Raw genomic sequence first — 24,794 nt, 5'->3', positions numbered from 1 at the left:
ATCATGGGAAAACTCCAAATTGGCTCAGCTGGTATTTGATAGAGTACCTCTACAAATCATCCAGGCTAAATGAGCGTGATTGTCATTAAAATAGAAAAAAAATCAAGAAATAAATGGATGTCCTTTTGTTGGAAATCGAGTGCCTCACTATTGCATTGCTCTCCCTCCAAACCCCCCCCCCCCCCACCAAATAAAAGCTGACACCGTAAGGAAAGCCACCTTTTCCTTTCCACACTAAATACACTAGTTAAAAATACAATCCCCCCCCCCCCCCAACCCCCCCAAAAAAAAAGAGAAAGAAAGAGAAGAAATATGTAAAAGAATCATTGTTGACACCACAAGGAAAACTAAACACTAATTTAAAATGTTTGTGCATTTCTATTCTAATCAGGCATGCAAAGTTATTAAGAAACAATCAGTGTATCACAATAATTACCATTGCTTTTTTTTCCCCAAAACCTAGTACAAAGCAATTCAATCAAAGAAATTTGAACCTCAAAAGTTTCTCCTAAACACTCCCAAAAGTCTAACGCCCAATGACAACACGAAACAGAAATAGTCCATGGTGGATACTTATTTTATAGTGAAATATTCACCATAGGCCATATAAACTTCTTCGTTTCCATCCTTAATTGTACTTTATCTATATCTAATTATTTTCATCATTCGAATTTTTTTGAAGTTGAATTTAGTAATTGATAGCAAGTAGTAGCCCACATGTAGCCATTCTTTAGACAACCTTATATCTAAGCAAATAGATGAATATGTAATTACTCTTTTGCATTTCTTGTTCTCACAGTGATCCTTACTCTCGCTGTACCAGTTCTCTTATCTCTCATGTTCTTTCTTGTTGTAGACACTTTAGTTGAGAGTTGAGACTTGTCACTTTCTGCTGCTAGTATTTTTTATTTTTTATATTTTTACTGCTGCTGTTCTTTATGCATTCATGAGATTTTCCAGTTATAGATTCTAGAATTATAGAACTTTGATGTTATTAGACCATCTTAGAGAACATATTGGGGCAGTTTCTAATTTTAGATTCAGTTGAAGATCAAATTTGGTTGGAGAAATGGATTTCGCAGACAAGAATGGTATTTATTAAATATAGTTATGGCACCCTAGGTCTCGGGTTCAAATCCTAACGGAGGCAAAAAACACCCAAGTGATTATAGCCTAGAGACCACAATCATTAAAAGAAATTGTGGTTCTGTAAATACTCATTTGGTCTAACTTGTTGATGACCTTTCCTCTCATTGTGAAGGAAATTGCTAAGATATTTGCTTTGGTTACATTTCTTGTGGCTTATTGGTTAAGATAATTTTCATGAGCTATGTTTGTTTGGGCAATGGGCTACAAGTGTCTACTTTGTAGGATAAAAACAAGCAAAACAATAAATAAATCCTTAAGTCAATTATAATGCAAAATAAAAGTGTGTTTGGCATTCCTTGGAGGAACTTTTTCTTACTAAGTGTAATACTCACCATATACCAGATACTTGGTTGCTCTTATTTTCATCAATATTCCTCAAATTTTGGCTGAATTTTAATCAAGTTTAATCAACTTAGGTTGTTCAAGTAGTCAAGTGAGCAAAGTTGGAAGAACTTTGCCCGGCTCTTGGTCAGGGGAGTTTGGAATATTATACATTTTTTGTTGCTTGTTGAAGCTCTACACATAAGCATGACTAAGAGTATTGTACGTTGTGAACTCAGTGAAGAATATAGAGAAGCTTGCAATGAGTTTGGGGTGCAAAGTGGGGAATATTTCGACCAAGTACTTTGGGATCTAAAACCAAATGAACTAAGCTGTGGCAGGACATTACTAAAAGGTGGATGTTGGCTACCTAGAAGAAGCAATATCTGTCACACGAAGGCATACTAACAGTAACTAACATTGTTGGTGATATCCTTCCCATGTATAATTTGTCAATGTATCATATCACAAACAAAGTGGAGAAGCAACTGAATAAACATGGACTACAAACAATCACATTGGCGAACTAAAAACAATCACATTGGCGAACTAAAACCTTCTCTCTTTCCCTTGGAGTAGGTCCATGAAAATTCTTAAGTCAACTTTGGGATCCTTGGGAATTAGGAACAACTAAGCCACAGTCACAAAAAACATGGGGTCGGCTATATAAATCCTCTTGTCTTTCTTTAAGCTCAACTTATATCATTGTCATGCCAAAAATAAAGTATAAGTGAAAGTGAAAAATAAGTCAAATAAACAAATAAATAATAATGATAATAATAGCTGTTCTTCACTCTCAAAAAAACATATATATTAGTTCTTGGGAAAAAGGATAAATATACCCCCCGGACTATCGTAAATGGTATGCAGATACCCTCCGTTATACTTTTGGGACATGGGTTCCCCTGCCGTTCAAAAACTAGAACATATATACCCTTTATAAGTGATGGGCATATATACTTCCGTTAGAGTGAAGGACATATATACTCTAATTTTTGGATGGCAGGGGCACCAATGTCCCAAAAGTATGACGGAGGGTATCTACATACCATTTATGATAGTTCGGGGGTATATTTGTCCTTTTTCCCTTAGTTCTTTAATGAGTGTAAAACATGTTCCCAACTGTAGGTATCACCTATATGAATCTTTTTCTTCAATTGTGCCTATTTCAGCTAAGTTTGCATTGACTCCAAGAATTTGTAGGTCTTTCGAGATAACTTCCTTTCACGTGATATTAGGTCTACTCCGTCCCCCTCTTAACATCTTCAATCACCACAGTTTCACACCTACACACCAGTGCATTAGTAGGCCGACGAAGGGCATGACCAAACCATTTCAAAGAGATTTTCTTTCATTAATCATTAATACATGCTACTTGCACCTTCTGACAAATAAGGTGAACACCAAGGAACTATGACCTTTCCTTTTTTTTTTTTTTTGAACTTGGTAAGGTTGTATTATATCACAAAACAGTACATGGGTTGTACTGAAACCTTATATACAAAAGCCCCAAATTCTTACTGCTCTATGGCTAAATTGAGTCTAAAACATCAATTATAGAGACAGTATCATTTGAGTATAACTGATTACACCAAAAACATAATAGTAAAATGCAGTTGAGCTTTACTTTCTGCACACTATTTTCTATGCTCTCAAAACACCTAGAGTTCCTCTCTTTCCATATTGCCCACCATATTGAACCAGGGATAAGTCTCCATCTGCCTCTGTCTTTTGCCAGTACTCCTGCTTCCTCCCAGCTCTTTAAAGCCTCTGAAACTTTCCCAGGCATAGTCCAGGAGATGCCTTTGTGACTCAAAAAAATCCTCCATAATTGTTGAGTGTACTTGCAGTGTAGAAACAGATGATTTACATTCTCTAAAGTCTCCCCACAGAGAAAGCATCTAGAGCATAAGGTTATCCCTCTCTTCATGACATTGTCTTGAGTAAGAGCTGCTTCCTTGGCCAACAACCAGACAAAGCAAGATACTTTGTAGGGTATTCTGCTTTTCCATATTTGTTTCCATGGCCAATTTGTAATTTGTTGGTTTGTCTGATCCATTAGCTTATAAGCTCTACTAACTTTGTATACTCCTCTATTGTTTCCTGTCCACCATAGAACATTCTTCCCTGTTTGAAATCCATTGAAAGGTTCCACAGTGTTAAGAAAATCAGCTACTCTCTGAACCTCCCAGTCATTTAGATGTCTTCTGAAGTTGAAGTTCCACCCCTGTGGTGTCCATAAATCTGCTATAAACCCTTGCTGAAATGTAACTAAGTTGTAAACATCAGGAAATAACTCTTCCAAGTTGCCTTTCTCATGCCAATTATCCTTCCAAAACATGGTCTTTCTCCTATCAAAAACTTTCACCTTTGAGTTGTTCTTCACTTCATCCCATAGATTCCTAATGGACCTCCAGAGGCTGACTCCATAAGGAGTAGTCACCTCTTTGGTCATCCATTTGTCTTCGGGTATATATTTAGCCTCAATCACCCTTTCCCACAACAATTGGTTACCATTGGCATACTTCCATAACCATTTCATTTGAAGAGCTTTACTTTGCAAGTTTAGGTTCTTAATCCCCAGACCACTATTTTTCTTCCCAGGTATCACTGATTTCCACTTTACCAAGTGAAATCCTTTCTTTTCCTTATTGCCCTGCCACAAAAATTTCCTTCTAATACTGTCCAGCCTCTTGGTGACCCCTGGTGGGATAGGAAAAAGGGACATCATGTAAGTTGGAAGAGCATCAAGTACTGAATTGATTAGTGTCAATCTTCCACCCATAGACAAGTATTGTGTTTTCCACCTGGCTAGTTTTTTTTCGCACTTCTCGATCACATTGTTCCATATATCTATGGACATAGATTTGGCTCCTAAAGGTAATCCCAAGTATGTAGCTGGCAGAGTGCCAACTTCACCTCCAAGGATTGTTGCTAACCAACTCATGTTGTTGACTACATTAATAGGGTACATTAAACTCTTTCTCCAGTTGATATGCAGACCACTGACTCCTTCAAACAGAACCAAGATCAGTCTTAAGTGCTTTAGTTGATCTTCCTCAGCATCACAAAAAATAAGTGTGTCATCTGCATATTGTAGATATGTCACTTCCAGACTGTCAATCCCTTCTCTAGCCACTTCAAAACCCTTTATCCAACCTCGTAATTTGGCTGTCTTGATCATGTTATTCAGTCCTTCCATAGCAATTAAGAATAGAAAAAGGTGACAGAGGGTCACCTTGCCTGAGTCCTCTATATGATTGGAAGAATCCTGTTGGAGAACCATTAACTAGAACTGAAAAACAGACTGTTGAAATACATTGCTCCATCCACTTCAACCACTTTTGCCCAAAACCCATCATTTATAATACCTTCATAAGGTATCTCCAATTAACGTGGTCATAAGCTTTCTCTATGTCCAACTTACAGAGAATGCCTGGCTTCTTCTTCTTAACTCTAGAATCAACAGCTTCATTGGCAATCAAGAATGCATCCATAATTTGTCTCCCTTTGATGAATGCCATTTGTTGAGAATCTACCAACTTGCCAATCACCCCTTTCAGTCTCTCAGTCAATACTTTAGAGAGCAACTTGTAAATACTGCCAATTAGACTTATCGGTCTGAAATCCCTCAACTCCTTGGCACCCTTCTTTTTAGGATTAAGTGCTATGAATGTTGCATTAAAACTCTTCTCAAACACTCCTTGATCATAAAAGTTTTGAAAAGTGTCCATGATGTCCTGCTTCACCACCTCCCAGCACTTGATAAAGAAGCCCATAGTAAAACCATCTGGCCCTGGCACTTTATCAGTTGCACACATCTTGAGGCACCTCAAAATTTCACTCTCATCAAAATGGCCTTGGAGAGCCCCCCTATCTTCCTCTGTTAGGACTGGAAACTGAGTATTTTGGAAGGTAGGTCTCCACTGGATGGTTTCTGAGTACAACCTTTTGTAATACCCCACAATTTCCCCTTTAATTCTACTTGGTTCTTTGGTAGTTTCTCCATGTATCACTAGCTGGTCTATATTGTTGTATCTTTTATGAGCATTTACCATTTTGTGAAAGAATTTGGTATTCTTATCACCTTCCTTTAACCAAAGAACTCTTGATTTTTGTCTCCATGAAATCTCCTCCTTCTTCAGCAACTCCTCATATTTTAGAAGTAATTCAGACTTTTTAGCTATCTCTTCATCAGTGAATACTTTATCTTCCCTCTCAGTATCCAAGTCTGCCATTTGTTCGAGCAATTTCTTCCTTTGTACTCCCAAGTTCCCAGTCTCCTCATTCCTCCATTCTTTGAGTTTGTGCTTCAGAGCTTTGAGCTTGCAGGCCAGGACATAGTCAGGCCTGCCTAAAAAGTTGAAAGAGGACCACCAGTTTTTCCTTTCTTCCTATGAACGTAATGTGTCAAGCAAGCACTTCTAACAGCCAACCGTGTGAAACATTTGACTTCCAAAATGTACTTTTCTATCTTCTCCACAATGTTGCCCCATATCTCCATATCTTTATGTTTGTTGCCCAAAGGCATACCTAAGTAGACTAAGGCATATTTTCCACTTTGCAGGGTAAGATTTCTGTTAACCTCTGAATGTTAGCTACTTATTTGATAGGAAACGAACTGCTCTTTCCCTAGTTAACTTTTAGAAAAACAGTAAAATTAGCTTGATAAGTTTTATCCTCCTGAGGCTTACTGATGATGATATAGTAACTGACAAATTTCTTTAATATCACCTTTTGGTTCCATTTATCTGGTATCCTTTAATACACCTGTTATGAATAGCTATCCATATCAAGCTATCAAAGCCCTCTATTACCAAGATGAATAAGAAGGGTGATAATGGATCACCCTATCTAATTCCCCTTTCTGAAGGAAAGAAGACCACTGGTTCAACAAATATCCCTATGAAGGTGTCATTCTTTGTCTGGTTGGTGATTAGGAAAGCTTGCCCAACTCAAGATAAGCTTACAAAGAAGAGGTCTTCAGGTTTGTTCAAGATGTCTTTTGTGTGAACAAAAGGGTGAAAACAATGAACACTTATTCATACACTACATGACAACTATAAACCTGTGGCCCATGTTCTTTTGTATTTTGGGAAAAACTTGGGTAATACCTAGTTCTACTTTGGCATTGCTAGACAATTGGTGGAGTATTGGGAATAGAGATGGGAAGGAGGACTGGTGGAAGATCATTTTTGCTTGCATTTGGTGGACATTATGGAAGGAAAGGAATGGTAGACATTTTGAAGGCACTAGCAGTTCTATCGAGAAAATTAGGATGAATTGTCTTAGCTTGTTCCTTTTTTGGTGTAAGCAGAATATGTGGGGAGAAGTAAAGGAGTTAGTATATTAAATTGGAAATATATAATTGTATAGGGTTCTGGGCAGGGGTTTAAGTACCTTTTTGATGTTTGTAAAAGTTTCCAACTTAGCACCTTTTTTGGGGTAACTAAGTTTTTATTGAATAGAACTGTTACTTGTCTCAAAAAGGACCACTGGTTCAACATTCACGAGGATAGAAAATCTCACGGTGCTTATACAAAATCTAATCCAACCCAACCGTCTTTTCTTCTTCTTCTTCTTCTCTTTTCTTCTTTCTCCTCGGGTTCCCAAATTTTTGCCTTTTCTTTCTTCTTATGCTACAAGCTACTTCCTCTATTTTTTCCGGCAACCAAGGACGTCGAGAGGTAATTGTGGTGGCCACTGAGGGGACTGGTGGTGGAATGGAGAAGTCGAAGGAAAAATGGAAGCAAAGAAGGCTGCTTATGCAAATTGTTGGAATGAAAGGACAAAGAAGAGAAGCGAACGAATAAGGAAATTTATAAGGCAACAAAGACGGAGTCTAAGTCAGCGGTTACAACAACAAAGATGATGGCTTTCGAACTACTGTATATGAACTAGGGGACAAAGGTAGAGATAAGAAATTGTACAGGCTTGCGAGAGAGAGAGAGAGTGAGGAAGGCTCGAGATTTGGATCAAGTGAAGTGCATCAAGGATGAGAAAGGTAAGGTGTTGATGGAAGAGACCCTTATTAACGTACAGACTATTGAATGAAGAATGGGATAGAGACATTGTGTTGGGTGCTTTGGAGACATGGTAGGTGTATTAAGGTTGAGGAGGTAAAGCATAGTATTAATAGGCTGAGTAGGGGAAGCGTGCCCTTACCGGATGAGTTTTTGGTGGAGTTTTGAAAGAGCATAGATAATGCAAGCGTGGAGTGGTTAACTATTTTGTTTGATGTCACTTTAAAGACTACAAATGCCTAAAGAAGGGAGGTGAAGCACAATGGTTTTGTTTTACAGGAAAAAGGGCGATATCCAAAGTTGTAATAATTACAAGGATATCAAGTTGTTAGGCGATACTATGAAAGTTTGGGAGAGAGTGGTGGAAATGAGGGTGTTTCTATCTCCGAAAACCAGCTCGGATTCATGTTGGGGCGATCGACTACAGAAGCCATCCATCTTCTGAAGTCTGGTGGATGGAAGAAGGACTTACTATTTGGTGTTCATTGATCTTGAAAAGGCCTATGACAAAGTCCTGAGAAAAGTCCTCTAGAGATGCCTAGAAGCTAGATGTGTATCGATGATTACATTGGTTAATAAAGACATGTATGATGGAGCCAAAACTCGTGGTCAAAACGGTGGGAGAGACTTGGAGCACTTCCTAGTTGAGATGGGGCTGCATTAGCGATCAATTCTTAACCTGTTCCTATTTTGCTTTGGTGATGGATGTAGAGACGCGAAATATTTAAGATGAGGTGCCTCGGTGTAGGTTATTTGTGTATGTCATATTATTGATGGATGAGACGTGCAACAGAGTTAATGCAAGGTTGGAGCTGTGGAGACCAATTCGGGAGTGTAAAGGGTTTAGGTTGAGCAGGACAAAATAGAGGACTTGAAGTGCAAATTTTGTGACACAATGCATGAGGCAGACATGGAAGTGAGCCTTGACACGCAGGCTATACCATGAAAGAAGTTACAAGTATTTGGGGGTCTATAATCCAGGGAAGCGGGGGATTCAACGATGATATCACACATGTATTGGTGTGGCGGGGATGAATAGAGGCTTGCCTCCAAAATCTCGTGTAATAAAAAGGTACCACTAAAACTTAAAGGTACGTTTTGTAGAGTGGTGGTTAGATTGGTTTGTTGTATGAGGCGAAGTGTTGGCCAATCAAGAACTCTCATGTTCAGTAGATCCATGTTGAGTAAATGGGGATGTTGAGGAAGATATGTGGGCATATTGACAACGATAAGATTAGGAATGATAACATTTGGGATAAAGTGAGAGTAGCCCCCGTGGTGGACAAGATGAGGAAAGCGAGATTGAGATAGTTTGGACATGTGAATAGGGGATGCGCAGACGCCCCAAATAAGAGGTTGAATATAGTAGGTAAGAGGAAGGTAGAGGTAGGCTGAATAAATATTGAGGAGAGGTGGTTAGGCAGGATACGGCGCAACTTCAGATTATCGATGCCATGACCTTAGATAAGAGGGTGCGGAGGACGCGTATTAGGGTAGAAGGTTAGCAGGTAGTGGAGTGTTTTTTTTTGCTTTTCGAGGGCTTAGGCTTGTTGTTTTTTGTTGTTGTACTAGTCATATTCTTGTAGTTCTTGCTTTTGATATCTATCATCATCTGGTGTTTCTTGTGTTCGGTTATCGCACTCTTTTGTTGTTGTTTTTGTTCCTTTCTTGTAGGCTTTGTAATGCTTCCCGTAATAGTTGTGATGCCTTCTTCACTGTTGTTCTTCTTTGTATTTGGATTTGTCGCACTTGAGCTTGAGGGTCTTTCGAAAACAACCTATCTTCCTCCACGAGATAGTGGTAAGGTTTGCATATACTCTACCCTCCCCATATCCCACATGTGGAATTTCATTGGGTATGTCGTCGTTGTTTTCTCCTTTCCGGCGACTGACAGCTCTATTTTCTTGCTCAGTTTCTCCTCTGTTTTCGTCTTCTATCTACTCTGTTACAAGCTTCAGCAGTTCAGCACTTAAGCTTCTTCCTCTCTTTTTCATTTTTCTTCCCAATGTTTGTTTTTAATTTCTCTTCTCAGTTTAGATTTGTTGTATAATAATTAATACATTATTTTTTTGCCTCTAAGCAGAAATTTTCTATGGATGTTGCTTCGTTTATAATTTGGTTTTGAATTTGCTTGTCTAAGAATTATTGAGTATCTAGTTCTAGACTTTTAGTATCTACTTTTAGTTTTTGAGTTGAAATATTTGCTAATATGTGATTGTTGTTGAGATTTTGGTTATTTATATATGCACTTCAATATTTTGCTTTTTTTTGTTTTTCTTTGTCCCACTCTCTCGAGGTAAATTTGTGTGTACTCTTTTCCTTTTTTATGTGGTAGCAGAAACAGCCACAGGTGGATTGATAACTATCATGCTTTCTACTTCTAACAAGGTTAACCACTCGTTTTATGAAGCAAGCGACATTTCCAATTTCTAGATGGAGCAAGGCCCTTAAACCTATCCCAGTTGCAGGTAACCTAGAGTTCCTTTTTCTTTGTTTCCTTGTTTATTCACTGATAGTGTTCAACATAACACTGATTGCTGCTACTTGAGATAGATGATTAAGTTGATATTGGGGATCTTGTTATTAAATTAAGCATGGACTCATACAGTTGCCCAACTTATTATCTGAGTAATAAATTTAATTTAAAAAGGGAAAGAAACAAGCCAGTAAGCATAAGTGAATCTCCCAGCTAGTATATGGTGGCCAATATGGAAGGCAAGGAACTCTAGAGCTTTTGATAGTGTTGAGAATAGTATGCAAAAAGTCAAACTAAATTGTATTATGCTACTGTGTTTTTGGTGTAATCAATTATACTCAAATGATACTATTTCCATAATTGATGTCTAGACTCAATTTAGTAAAAGATAGTAGGATTTGAAGTACATGTTGTAAATACTGACCAATACAGTTTTAGTACTGACTTTTGAGGAATAGACAAAGTCACCAATTTCAAAAAAAAAGAAGCATGAAGTGAATCAAAAAGTAGAAAACCTTATAAGAAGGCAAGATTTTCAAAAAGAAATAAGGGATAAAAGGCTATTCTGCAAAAGTGTATAAAATCCCTTCCACTCTATCAAAAGCTCTCCTATTTCTCTTTCCATATAGCCCACAGAATTGCTGGGGGGAGCAACATCCTATGTTCTGTTTCTTCTCCTTTGTCTTCCAAAAGGTCCAATGAAACATGCGATGTGTGGATTGGGTGCATATCATGGCACCAAACTCTGTCCAAGACAAAAACATGATGTTTAAGTGAAGAAAGGGGAAAGGGTCATTATCCATGAGTTTTGAACCTCACGCCTTTTTGCCTCGGAAATTTCTCGGGTTATAAGAAGGGTTCTCTTTTTGGAAATGTCAAATGTTTCATTGATTATACATCTTAGTGCTGAAGAAACTTTACAATCAGTGTAAGGCAGTGAGCCAATCAATGAAATTATCTCTTTTATTTATAAAAAAGTATGCACCAAAAAGCTTGTTTGGATTGCCTAATTTTAGGTATTTTTATGCCAAAATAGCTTTTTTAACATTTTGTAGTGTTAGGAATCCTAACTTTATGGCTGGGACATTTGTAAGGATCAAGTTACACTAGTCTTTTTGTTTAGCTTTTTTTTAACACTTTTGTAGTGTTAGGAATCCTAACTTTATGGCTGGGACATTTGTAAGTGATAAGCATACGTTTGTGACTGTCACATCATAATTCAATAGTCAAACAAGGGATTAGGATAATAAAATACCAGTACAAATTTGACATACCTGATGTCCACTGTGCATGGTTGCCCATACCTTGTCATGGCTCAGGTTTGCCAATGGCATCCAACCTTCTTATGGTTTCAATTGCAGATGGTCGGCTGGTTTTTTTGCAATCTAAGGCTAACGTGATCATGTCAACGTGATCATGTCATTTGCTATCCTTCCTTTGCACCCAGTGTTGCAGAGTGTTTCTCTAATTCTATAACCTGCAAACCTTCTTTGAATGCTAATTCTAGGACCACTGGAATTTGGTATGCATTCTTCTGTGAGAATCTGTAAGAGCATCACGTCGTACGAATACATATCGAAACTGGGCACTGAAACTATATTTAAAATTTTAAAAAAGGAAAGAAAGGAAGTTAGTATTAGCAATTCAATTAGGCCATTTCGCGAGTAAAAGCAACAACAGTTTGAAACAAGATAATAACACAGTACTCAGTATCATGCTTTTGGCCAAATAAATCCTTTTATATTCAAGACATAAAATATATCTTTAAAGTATCAAAACAAACAATAGGACTTTTATCGTCTTCCAAAAAACAAGTTTTAGACAGAACCATCTAAAACTAATGGAAAAATTGCACCAAAAAAGGAAGACAGAATCCTATATTTGGAACAGTTTTAACTTTTTGCCAATATGAAATGATTTTATTGCTTCAAAAATGCTTATATGTTTAAAATCACAAACTTCAAACAGCCCTTTTTCTCTTTTTGAAACTTGACGTCCATTCAAACACCTTCACATAGAATGAAATGAAAGAAGCATGCATTTTTACCTTTAGTTTTATCATTGTAACTACTTGTTTGTTGACACACATCTGCAAATTGATATTGAACCGACTCAAGATCACACATAATTGCATTGTCATTCTGCAAAAGTTAATGAACTTTCATCAGTTTTACTCATGTCTTACTTTTTTGTTACTTTATCATTAAATAAAAGTTAAACATAATAAACCTACATCATCAAGAAGTACATTCTGTGGCTTCAAATCGCAAAATACCAACTGACTACTGTGTAGTATATGCAAGGAGTATGCTATTTGTTGTACCACTTTAAACGCAGTTCGCCAATCTAACTCTGTAAAAAGTATAAAAGTTGGTGTTAGAAGGGAAAACTTTTGCACATGAAAAAAGGATGGAGCAGAAATAATCAATACCAATTTCAAAAAATATGGGAAAGAAATATTGTTGAGGATTTATTTGAAAATGGTAACGTTGTATTATATCACAAAAGTACATGGGTTGTACTCAAACCTTATATACAAATGCGCTCTAGACACTCCTACTCTATTTCTATATTGAGTCGAAAACATCAACTATAGAGGCAGTGTCATTTGAGTATAATTGATTACACCAAAAACATAACAACAAAATGCAATTTAGTTTAACATCCTGCACATTATTTTCTATGCCTTCAAAACATTTGGAATTCCTTTCTTTCAAGATTGCCCACCATATTGAAGCAGGGATAATTCTCCATCTAGTTCTGTCTTTTGCAAGGGCACCTGCCTCCTCCCAGCTGTACAAGCCTCAGTAACTCTCCTAGGCATAGTCCAGGATATGCCTTTAAGGCTCAAAAAAATCCTCCAAAGTTGCTGAGTGTATTTGTAGTGTAGAAACAAATGGTTTACAATTTCTAAGGTTTCCCCACATAGGAAACACCTAGAGTATAAGGTTGCAGCTTCCTTAGCTAGCAGCCAAATAAAACATGAGACTTTGTGTGGGATTCTACACTTCCATATTTGTTTCCAAGGCTAGATGGGACTCTGCTGGCTTGATTGATCCAGCAGCCTGTAAGCTGAATGCACTTTGAACTCTCCTCTATTGTTGCCTTTCCACCAAAGCATATCCTCATACGCCTGAAGTCCAGTAAAGTGTCCAACCATGTTGAGGAATTTTGCCAACCTCATCACTTCCCAGTTATTTGGTTCTCTCCTGAAGTTGAAATTCCACCCTTGTGGTGTCCATAGTTCTGCAATAGCTCTTTGTTGGAACATTGCCAGATTGTAAATATCAGGGAAAAGAGTTTCCAGATTACCTTTCTCATGCCATTCATCCTTCCAGAATTTGATCTTGTTCCCATTCCCCACTTTCATCTTGAATTTGGGTTTAACTTCCTCCCATATGGTTCTTATGGATCTCCATAAACTGGTCCCATAAGGTGTGGTCACAATCTTAGTCATCCAACTATCTTCATTCTCATATTTGGCACCTATCACTCTTCTCCAAAGTGTTTGATTTTCATTTGAGTATTTCCACAACCACTTCATTAAGAGTGCTTTGCCATGTAGCTCCATATTCTTTATTCCTAGACCACCATTCTTCTTTCCAGTTGTCACTGCATTCCATTTAACTAGATGAAAGCCTCTATTCTCTTTGTTTCCTTGCCACAAGAATTTCCTTCTTATGCTGTCTAGTCTTTTAGTGATCCCTGGTGGGATGGAAAATAAAGACAACATGTAAGTTGGGAGAGCATCCAGGACTGAGTTAATGAGGGTTAGTCTTCCCCCTCTTGAAAAGTACTGAGTTTTCCATCTGGCCAGCTTATTCTCACACTTCTCTATCACACCATTCCAAATTTCTAAGGACTTGGATTTTGCTCCCAATGGCATACCCAAATATGTTGTAGGTAGAGTACCTACTTCACCCCCTAGGATTGAAGCTAACAAGTCTATGTTGTTGACCTCATTGATAGTATACATAGAACTTTTTATCCAGTTAATGTGCAACCCGAATACCCCTTCAAACAGCACCAGGATCACCCTTAAGTATTTCAGTTGGTCTTCCTCAGCTCCACAAAAAATCAGTGTATCATCTGCATACTGAAGATGTGTCACTTCCAAGCTTTCTATATTTTCTCTAGCCACATCAAAACCTTTTACCCATCCTCTCATATTTGCTGTTTTGAGCATATTATTCACCCCCTCCATAGTAATTAAGAACAAGAAAGGGGACAATGGATCACCCTGCCTGAGTCCTCTTTGAGTTTGAAAAAAACCTGCAGGGGACCCATTAATCAGAACAGAGAAGCTAACTGTAGAAATGCAGAAGCTAATCCAGTTCAACCAAATTATAAACAAGTGGTTCATCCCTATAAGTAACTTTATGCATACATAAACCAAGGACATAGCAGCCAGACAAAATCTAGCATGCATCAAATAATATTATGCAACACTTAGTTAAAACATCTAGCGTATTAGTACTCTAGAACTTGTTGAAACTGAATTACATTTATCCTAAGAAAATCATTGGAGAAAACATCCCTACGTGGACCCCAAATATAATTTAAAGCACAAGATCAACTCAATCTATGAAACAAAGTTAATAACTCAAACAATCAGATTCAAATGATGCTTAGTTTATCTAATTTAGCTTGCACATACTGTATTCACACACACTAAGGGTGTGTTTGGTATTAAGGAAAACATTTTCCGGAAAATATTTTCCAATTTTCTCATGTTTGGTTGGGTTAAATGTTTTGGAAAATGTTTTTCAAATCAACTTATTTTCCTCAAATTTAAGGAAAATGACTTCCCTTCAAAACTTAAGGAAAACATTTTCCTAAACTCTCTTCCAACATCAAATTATAATTACTTTTTGTTGAAAAAATAATTTATTTTGTCCCTACCCTCAAATCAGCCCCCCCAACCAACCCCCCCGAAATAAAATAAAATTTAAAGCTTGTTTTTGAATTCAATTTTTTTACCTCACGCGCACCCCTACCCCCACCCCCACCACCACCCCCTCCCAAAAAATATTAAAAATTGTTTTTAAAAGATATTTCTAATTTCAATTTTTTATTTTTTTACCCCCTACCCTCGGTCCCCCATCAGCCCCCTATCATCCCCCCACCCCCTTCAAAAAGAAAAAAAATTTAAGTTTGTTTTTAAAAAATATTTTCAACTTCAAAATTTCCTTTTTTTCACCCCTATCCTCGACCCCCCTCCACCCACCCCTTACCCAGCCCCACCCACCCACCCCCTACCAGCCCCCCACCCCAAAAAAAGTTTTAAGTTTGTTTTTAAAAAATATTTTCAACTTCAAAATTTCATTTTTTCACCCCTACCCTCGATCCCCTTCCACCCACTCACCCCCTTCCCAAAAAAAAATATTAAGTTTATTTTTAAAAAATATTTTCAACTTCAAAATTTCATTTTTTCACCCCTACCCTCGACCCCCCCCCCCTCAGGCCCCCAAAAAAAATTTAAGTTTGTTTTTAAAAAATATTTTCAATTTCAAAAATTATTTACTACTCTAGTAAAAATAAAAGATATTTTTCAAAAGCATTTTTCATTCATTAATCAAACATTAAAAATTTTTTTCGAAAAATATTTTCTTGTCACCAACCAAACATGAGAAAATAAGTCAAAAATCAACTTGTTTTCCAGGAAAACATTTTCCATGGAAAACATTTTCCTTCGTACCAAACACACCCTAAATCCTTTAAGTACTAAAAGATTACATTGCATTCATCTTCTAAGAAATCTTATATCATCTTTTTAACTTTTAGACTGAACTTATACTCTAGATATCCCTTGACACACTCCATATTAGATTTAGTCCACAAAAGCTATTGTAAGGGACATAAGAATTAAACAAAAGTGGCCAGATGATATTAATTGCTGCAGAAGTGACAATATACAGGAAGAGAGAAGATGATTTTCTTTTTAAGGAATTAAAATTTGTTTTGCAACCAAAATAGTCAAAACACAGAGATGTTGATTTCCTTTTTAAAAGATGGAATTCAGAGACGTACACCTTATTTTTATTTAACAAACCTGAAGACATAGAGATGCACACCCGGGTGAAAAATTATTTGCTGATTTTCCTTTATAAATTTTGAATTAGAGAGACACAGCGCCTTATATTTTGTTTAATAAACCTGAATACATTGGTCTGCCAAACTACTATCGTATTCAAGAAGAGTACTGTCACGACCCGGGAGCACCCCCAAGTCGTAACAAGGCGTACTCGACCCCGAAGGGGTCTTATACAAGCCACATAGTCATTCATTGCATTCAATAATGAAAATAGTGCGGAATAATAAAAAAAAAACTTATTTACATCCACACATTTAAACTTCTTAAAACAACTTTAAAAACACACAGCGGAAGTCTAAGTCTCACATGGCCATCTTAGACACAGTCGCAAAACATAAGTAGGGACACGGCCCTTTACAATCAAAAGAAGTCTATTACATGAACAAAAGAACTTGAAAGTCTTGTCCTCGAATCCATGAGGACATACCAAGTCTTGGAGGAAAGCAATCCAACACTTCAAACTAGCTAGGAGGGATCACTTGCCGGAACCTACACTTATAGTAAAAATATGAAGAATATGGGTTAGTACACAAAATGTACTAAGTATGATGACCATGCAAAACATGCTTAAAAAGGGACATTTTAGTTAGAAACCATGCATTATGCCACCTTTTTGAAATATCATGAACAATAGCATAAAAGACATACAAGACAAGCATAACATCAAGTAAGTCATAATATCACCTTTAAACAATATCAACATGAAAACCTTTACCTTGGACCTTCACCTCAAGAAACCCTTATGCTATACCTCGTGCAATGTATGGATGACGTCCCATACCACCATCCATACTAAGGCACCACATTTAGGTCACTTAAAGTAACTTATCATTCCTTTCTTTCACCTTTGCACAATACTCATACATAAGAGGTATATCATTAATTAAGACATGACAAGGGAAAATAACTCGTAATATAACCCAAGTATAACATGCATAACATATTAAGCATTTAAGAGCCAACATTCTTTAATAACCTCATTTAGGGTACATTCATGTCACAGTCATTAGGATTTAGAGAAACTCACTATGACCCTCTCCAAGCCTACTCGTGCAATGTATAGGTAGCATCCCATACTACTACCTACACTTTGTAGAACCTGTCAAGAAACCATAATGAAATCTCACATGATGGGAAGTAAGCGTTTAACCGACATAGACCATGAGAGCTTGCCATGGAATCCGGTGTCATGAGTCCCCACACCGAAAAGAGGTGGTCTACTTGCCTAAGGAAGACCGGTATATATAGCTTAATGGATCCACTAGCTTCCTATGCGGGCACATAGTTTATGGGATAAGGTAGACGATCATTGAAACTCATGCCTAACTGTCGGGGGAGTTTCCATCTAACTAAATCCGCTCGGTGCTTAGCCTACATTCCCATTGAAAAGTTCCTTACTTTGACATCATCACACATGAAAGGGTGCCATAAGCCTACCGATTCAAGGTACATTATTTAACACATGAAAGGGTGCCATAAGCCTACCGATTCAAGGTACATTTAGGAAAGCTCATTAACTCCTCTTGAAAGGGTGCCATGGGCCTACCGATTCAAGTCTCATCATTAACCTTTATGGAAAGGTGCCATAGGCCTACCGAATCCAAGGTTCATTACTTATCATTAATGGAAGGGTGCCATTAGCCTACCGATCCAAGGTTCATTATAAGCATGTGTGGAAGGGTGCCATAAGCCTACCGATCCAAGGATTCAACAATCAACAATATAATCATTTATACAAGAAAATGATGCATAAGCCCTACCAATTCAAGGTATACTTTATATTGAAGAATCCTTCATATTATATCATCAACATTCATGAGTGTCATCAACACATCTCTGGATTTCCATACATCTCATAACTCAAACTTTAAAGCATCGATTCATCAATTCTCCATAGTTGGACATTTTGTCAAACACCTTGAAGGCATGTAATGGAATCAAAGAGCATGGAAAATAGGGTAGTAATTATGCAACCAAACCAGTGAACAACCTACAACAACACCTTTACATTCATAACATGATCACATTATCTTCATTGAATTCTCATTCGTATAATGTCATGGTAACACTCCAATTTCTCATACTATGCCTTTAAGGCCATAAGCCTCACATACCAATACACCAACAATACACCATAAAATAAGCATGGGTAATGACATACTTCAACAATCTAAAGACCTTTAAACAAGTTTGATTCATATACATTCATTATCTAGCAACCCACTTAATAAAGGCATAAACTAGGAATAGAGAGAAATCATGGGTTCATGGAGTATTTTCATCTTAAATCGTCAATACAACAACAATATAACCATAAAGTGCCATTAGAAACCTTTTAAAACCATTTGGTGGAAGAACCCATGAGATTGAGTGAAAACCTAGATTTTTCATACTTTGAAATAACTTGGATTTGGCTCCTTGAATGGAAAATTAGACAAGGATCAAGACCACCATACCTTTGCTATGATCTCCCACGAAATTTGATGAAGAAAGCCTTGAATCCAAAGCCCTAGCTCCCACTTCTTCTTCTTCTTAAATGGAGGATTGTAGAGAGGGAAATGTTTTTAGGGATGGGAATGAACTAATGGTATATAGGAAATAATATAAGTCCTTTGAAAAAAATGGTCCAACACTTAGAAAAAATTTCAGGCGGGTGAACAGTAATGAACAGTAAAATTAGCTACTGGAATTTGCATTTTCTGCCGGACAGACTTTACGAAAATGGGCATAACTTCTTCGTCCGAACTCCGAATGAGGTGAAACGAAGTGAGTTAGGTAGCTAACTCAAAGGGCTTTCCATGGATATATTATTGGCCACCCAAATAATTTGTGTGCTAGGAGATATGACCCTCCAAAGTAGACCCTCGAAAAAGGCTTCACTTGGAAATTTCGGATTTTGATACGGTTGCTCTAAAATTTGGGTTAGACCCATTTCCCACTCAATTTGACCCCCTAAACAAGAATATGAAGTCGGATTTTCGAAAAACGAAACGGATCTTTTTATATACAGCTAAACAAGTTTCCGGTAACTTTCGAAGCACATTTTTATGAACTTTTGGGTCAAATTCAAATATAATCATTTCATTAAGTTCTCGACTCCAAACTCACATGTGAGGCTCTAGTTTCACTCTATCATTTTCCGAGTCGTTACAAGTACAACTTATTAAGTCTTTTGTATGTGGTATACAAACATACTGAAGATTATCAACACCATTTGCAGAACTTCCCTTTAGGTGTGCCGGCCAAAGGCTGCAAGAGGATTAAATATCTTGCACTTGGAGCTTTTGAACAAGGGAGCTATTCGGAAGCAACTATGGGATATAGCCAAGAAAAAAAGATTGTTTGTGGATACAATGGATTCATAGTTACTATATAAAGACAAGAGCCCTAGAGACTATGACTACTCCAAAAGCTGCTTCTTGGTATGGTAAGGAAGATATTGGATACCAAAGATTTGATTTTGCAGCATCAAGGCTTTCATGTAAATCTATCAAGTAGGCTCTTGTAAGTACATGGTAGGAAAGGATTCCCTATGATGAAAATGTACGTCAAGTTAATGCCCCAACACCCCAAAGAAGATTGAATAAATATAAGGTGATTAAAATTGTATTTTCCTTAATTATAAATGGTAATGTTCACAGTTGATACCAAAAAAATAGAAAAAACTGCTTAAATAAAAAACTATAACAGAGGGGAAATTATCATGAGGTGCAACCTTAAGTATTCATATACATGCTTCTTTTGTCATAAGGGCTGACCATTGCTACGTTCAATTTTTCAACATAAGAAAATAAATTAAGCACATGAAACAATAAAACCCTCTAAACTATGTAAGAACGACAAGTTGTAAAAGTTGGAAAAGATTTACTAAGTCAAACTAGGAAGGACAAATTTCACTCCATGAACAAAACTAGAATACAGAAATTTTTTAACGAGTGTTTAGATACTTTTTATTTAGTTAACTCAAAATAAAGCCTGGATATGAAAATCGACTATCATTATACGACTACAAGTAATTTGTGACATTTGGCTAACTGATTTTTAGGCTGAAAGTTGACTGCAATTATAGCAAGATGCACGCCTTATTTTGTTTAACAAATATGATGACAGAGGGACGCAGACCTGAATGCAACTCTTTTGCTGAGTTTCTTTGACAAATATGGAAACAGAGAAACACAACTATATCTGTTTGTTGATTTTCCTCTAAAAATCAAGAAATAGAAGATACCTACCTATGTAAGATTTCTTTTCTAGAGGAGATGGCGAAGTGGTGGGTGGAGCGACGTGGGTTAACTCAATTGTGGGAGTGTCGCTGATTTCCTATATATGAATCTGGATGTTCTGAAAGTTGGACAAGATTTACTAATTCAAACTAGGAAGAAGATCCTCTCAATGGATGACAAATGGGGCCGTGCAGAGGCGGGGCAAACACGCAAAGACTTTGCCCCGCCCCACCCCTGCATAACTCCAACATTCTTCTGCCTAACAGTATTGATGAGTCCACAAATTGGACTCATTTAGGGCATATTTTGATAGAATTAGTGTCCTCTAATGCATATTTTGTCTCAATATTTGATGAATACCCTTAAGTTTCAGGTATTTGGAGTTTGAGGAAAAGCATGGACACTACCTAACAAAAAGTAACAAAGGCAGCTGAAAGAACGAAGAAATGAAGATCTGAGAATCGCTGAACCCATTCGACGAGTCACCAAAAGGTCTTATCCTCGCCTTTTGTTCCAGTGTGCTGAACCCTAAAGGAAAGGATCAAATCGGCGGTGAAAAGGAGCAATCGGCGCGTCGCCGAGCAGTTCCACGAAGCAGTACTATGTTGCCTAATGATTTAAAACACGGCGATGCTGAAGGCTAACACAAGACGAGGATGAACTATACCAAAGGGCGAATCACCGAGTTGATCGGCAATTCCTACTAACTACGCCGAGTGATCCGCTGCAACACAAATCTTTGAAAACTATAAATACTCGTTGAGAGTTATAGCTTAGTATCAGAATTATCAGTATCAAATTTTTAGCTTTGAAACAATATTTTTCAGACTTTGCTTTTATTTTTGAGTTCTATGTTTGGAGAGGGTTTTGAAGAACTTGAAGATTCAAAGGGTTTCAGTTCCAAGATTTTGTACTTGGGTCTTGTGGATTCTTCATTTTTGGCTTGTTTTGAGACTTAAATCTTCATATCCATTTGAATACAAACTCATTTTGGTATAAATTTCTATCTCTTTTACATGTCTAGCAAAACCCCAATTCTTGGGATCTGATTTTGTGAATATGGGTTAGATTATCTGTTGGGTCTTGCTTGTTGATAATTTATTTGTTTAGATGTGATTTCGTTTAGTAGTTGTGTTGGAACTTAATGAAATTGTAGTTGCAAATACGATTTCACCTTTATGTTTTTGGCTTACTTGAGAGAGAGGTCGTAAAACTAAAACTACTAAATTGATGGCCGGTGGGATTGGGTCGACATGAGGTTCAACTCGAGAGAGTGAACCCTAGTTCTTCTCCCACACACTCAGCTCGAGAGGGTGAGTGGGCTAAGGCGGGGGCTGTTCTTCATGCGGCACCTCGGTGTTCGAGAGAAACCGAGTTGATTCGGGGTAAGTTGCTCGAGAGAGAATTTAACCCCACTATAGTCTAGCCTAGTCACAAATATTCAACAGATTTATTATCAAAAGCATGTACCCAATAGTTTAGTTTATCCCGTATTCCTATCACATCCCAAGAATCCCGTCTCCTTGATCAGTACTTTTTCTATTTTCGTTGTTTTTTCTTACTTGCTACAAACCCCCATTTGATACTTGACGCTTGCGTCACCCCTTAGATTTACCATGTTTTTAATCGATAATGTTTTTAGCTATGACTAATTAGAACTAAATTTTATTTTCTATTAATTCTCAAAACCACTCACTTGGGACTCGACCCCAACCCTTTGTTGGGTTACTTTACTATTGTATGATCGTAGACACTTGCATTGGAAGTTGTGTCTTGATTACACAAACATCAAAATGGCGCAGTTACCGAGGAGTGGTGTTATTTGAGAATTCTTAGATTAGTAGAATTTATGTTCTTGTTAGTTGTAGTTTTACTAACTTACTTTTAGTTTTGTTTATTCTTTGAGTTGTTGTTATAGGCAGATGCCCTAAACATGGCTGAGGCCAATAGTGGAAAATTGGCTGAGATGAAACAAGGAGTCGAGAGGGACTTCACGCTGACCGCACTGGCAACTCAGCTTAACAATTTGTCCACCGAAACGCAAAAGAGTTGTTAGGTCGTGCACCAAAACTCGTTTTGCGAAAAAATGGGGTGCGACACTTAGACTCCCTATCCTCACCCTGTGTTGATATATAAAATAAACATGAACAACCTCAACACAATAATTCATACTTGATTCATCACACCTTTCAAGTAACTCGGACTATCAAGTCCCCAAAACATCATCCATAGTGTTTAACATGTAATCTTGGTCTATACAAGAACCATCCCAACATTTAAACACAAATTTTGACCACTCATGGACCTACATGCAATAATCACATTATGAAGAAGTAAACTTAGGTCACTCATGAAATCAACACATTAATTCAGTTCTCTCATGAAACCCACACAAATTGTTAGTGTACCGACGTGGTATGCGAGCCAATCATTAATATTCATACCAAGCATGGAATCTGAGGCAATTATTAGTATTTTTGTACCAGCGTGGTACCCTGGCAAACCACCAATCACAAACAATCATGCACACAAGCATAATGAACAATATTACTTGAAATGGGTACCAAACCACCAATCACAAACAATCATGCACACAAGCATAATGAACAATATTACTTGAAATCACAAGTCGTATAAACAGGTTCATTGCATGAGATTATCAACATGATGTCATTTTGTATGCTTTCTTATGCCTTCCCCAACTTGCATTACAAAAGTGATACTAACAAGCAGTAAACATGCATAGATACATATATTTGACAACATAAACCATATCAACATATCAATGGCTAGACTAGGGCGCCGATAGAGGGATCGGGACGACTTGACCTTATACTGGCTCGTGTCTTGGACCGTCGGTCATGATCCCGAGGTATGACATGGCATATGGGATATGGGGTGGGGGATGCAGGATGAGACGTGATCTCCAACCATACCGGTTCTCTCAATCGGTCCCAGCTGAACCTATCGGTTCCCGCAAAATTATTTTTATTTTATTTTTTAAAGAAATGTAATCGTTGGGGACCGTTGGCCAAATGACTAGTTCCCGCCCCCAACGACTATTTAAGCCATTCCCCCCTCCCAATCACCCCTACCCTTTAAATTTGTATTTTAACCCCAAAGTTTCATAAAATATATTTTAGTCCACTTTTTACATTATATTATAAATACCCCTTTATCCCTCTTATGTCTCACAAATTCTCTACTCTCTCATCTCATCTTATATTATCTCATTCTTGCTTCTGATAATCTACTCTCAATTCTCAATTAATGTCATAATATTTATTATTCTCTTTATTTATATATTTATATTGTTGCTATCAAGTAATCTTGTTACAATAATATTTTTTGGAGCAATCTTCATGTGTCAAGTTTTGGTTATAACTATATGCTATTACGCAAACGTTTGGTACATTCGTTTCATCTTTTAATTTAATAAAATTTCTTAACTTGTTTTTGTGTTATTATTATTTTTATATTACACATTTAAAGTATGGAGTCTAGTAAGAAAAAATTATCAAACACTATTTCTAATTATTTAATTTTTCAAAAATAGTAGTAAAGAAAAAAGTAAAGGTAAAGATAAATGTGGTAGTTCTTGTAGATCAATGCCGATAATTAAAATTAATACGAATGATCATATATATATGGATGATACTACTTTCTCCCCTAATTTTAATATAGATACAAATACTTAAATTGACCATGAAATTTTACAACGACGTTATTGTAAAACTAATTTTGATAAAGATTTAAATGAAGATGTAGAAGTTGATTTGGAAGAAGATGAATTGGATGATTCACCAACACCTACTAGTCCAATGATCAAAGCTTCAACTCAAGAAGCTAGACGATCCCCCTTTGTACCTCCTATAAAGGGAAATGTGAAATATCAACACCCTAAAACTTCTGTTGTGTGACAATTTATGACTTTTGATCTAGTACTATCTGAGGCTATTTGTAATAAGTTAAAAACCTTTTAAGCATAAAGTAGGTGGAAGTAGGGATGGGACTAGTGGTTTATATAGAAATTTGTTGACTTGTAGATCGATTGATTATAAGGCGGTAAAAGCTTTCACCAAAAGAAAAAATGGGCGAAAATATTGATATTGATGTTATTGTTGAATTGGTAGGGTTCTAACATGATTCAGGGAACATGAGATCCTTCTAACCCTGGTGATCCAATTACAACAACGTATATATAGTAAAGAAAGAGATGACCAAAATTTTGCAGAAATGATTGTTGTTTGTGATTTGCCTTTTAGCTTTCCTTCACATCCCTAAACCACCTTTAATAATCATAAGATACTTCATATCATGAATCATAACTCTTGAATTCATAATTCAAATTCAAGAAAGAGTTAAAAGTAGAGTTCAAGAAAGTCTTTGAGTTAAATTGTGAATCCCTTGAGATTAACTATCGATTTGAGCTAAGTTTTGAGGAAGTAAGTATGAGAATGAGAAGAGTTGTACACATGAGTTCTATATTGTTATTTAGACCCTTGAGT

This window comes from Solanum verrucosum, unplaced genomic scaffold, assembly GCF_900185275.1.
Source record: "Solanum verrucosum unplaced genomic scaffold, falcon-dt-bn FXZP01000073.1, whole genome shotgun sequence".
NCBI lineage: Eukaryota > Viridiplantae > Streptophyta > Magnoliopsida > Solanales > Solanaceae > Solanum > Solanum verrucosum.
Note: the sequence above shows the minus strand (reverse complement) of the source record.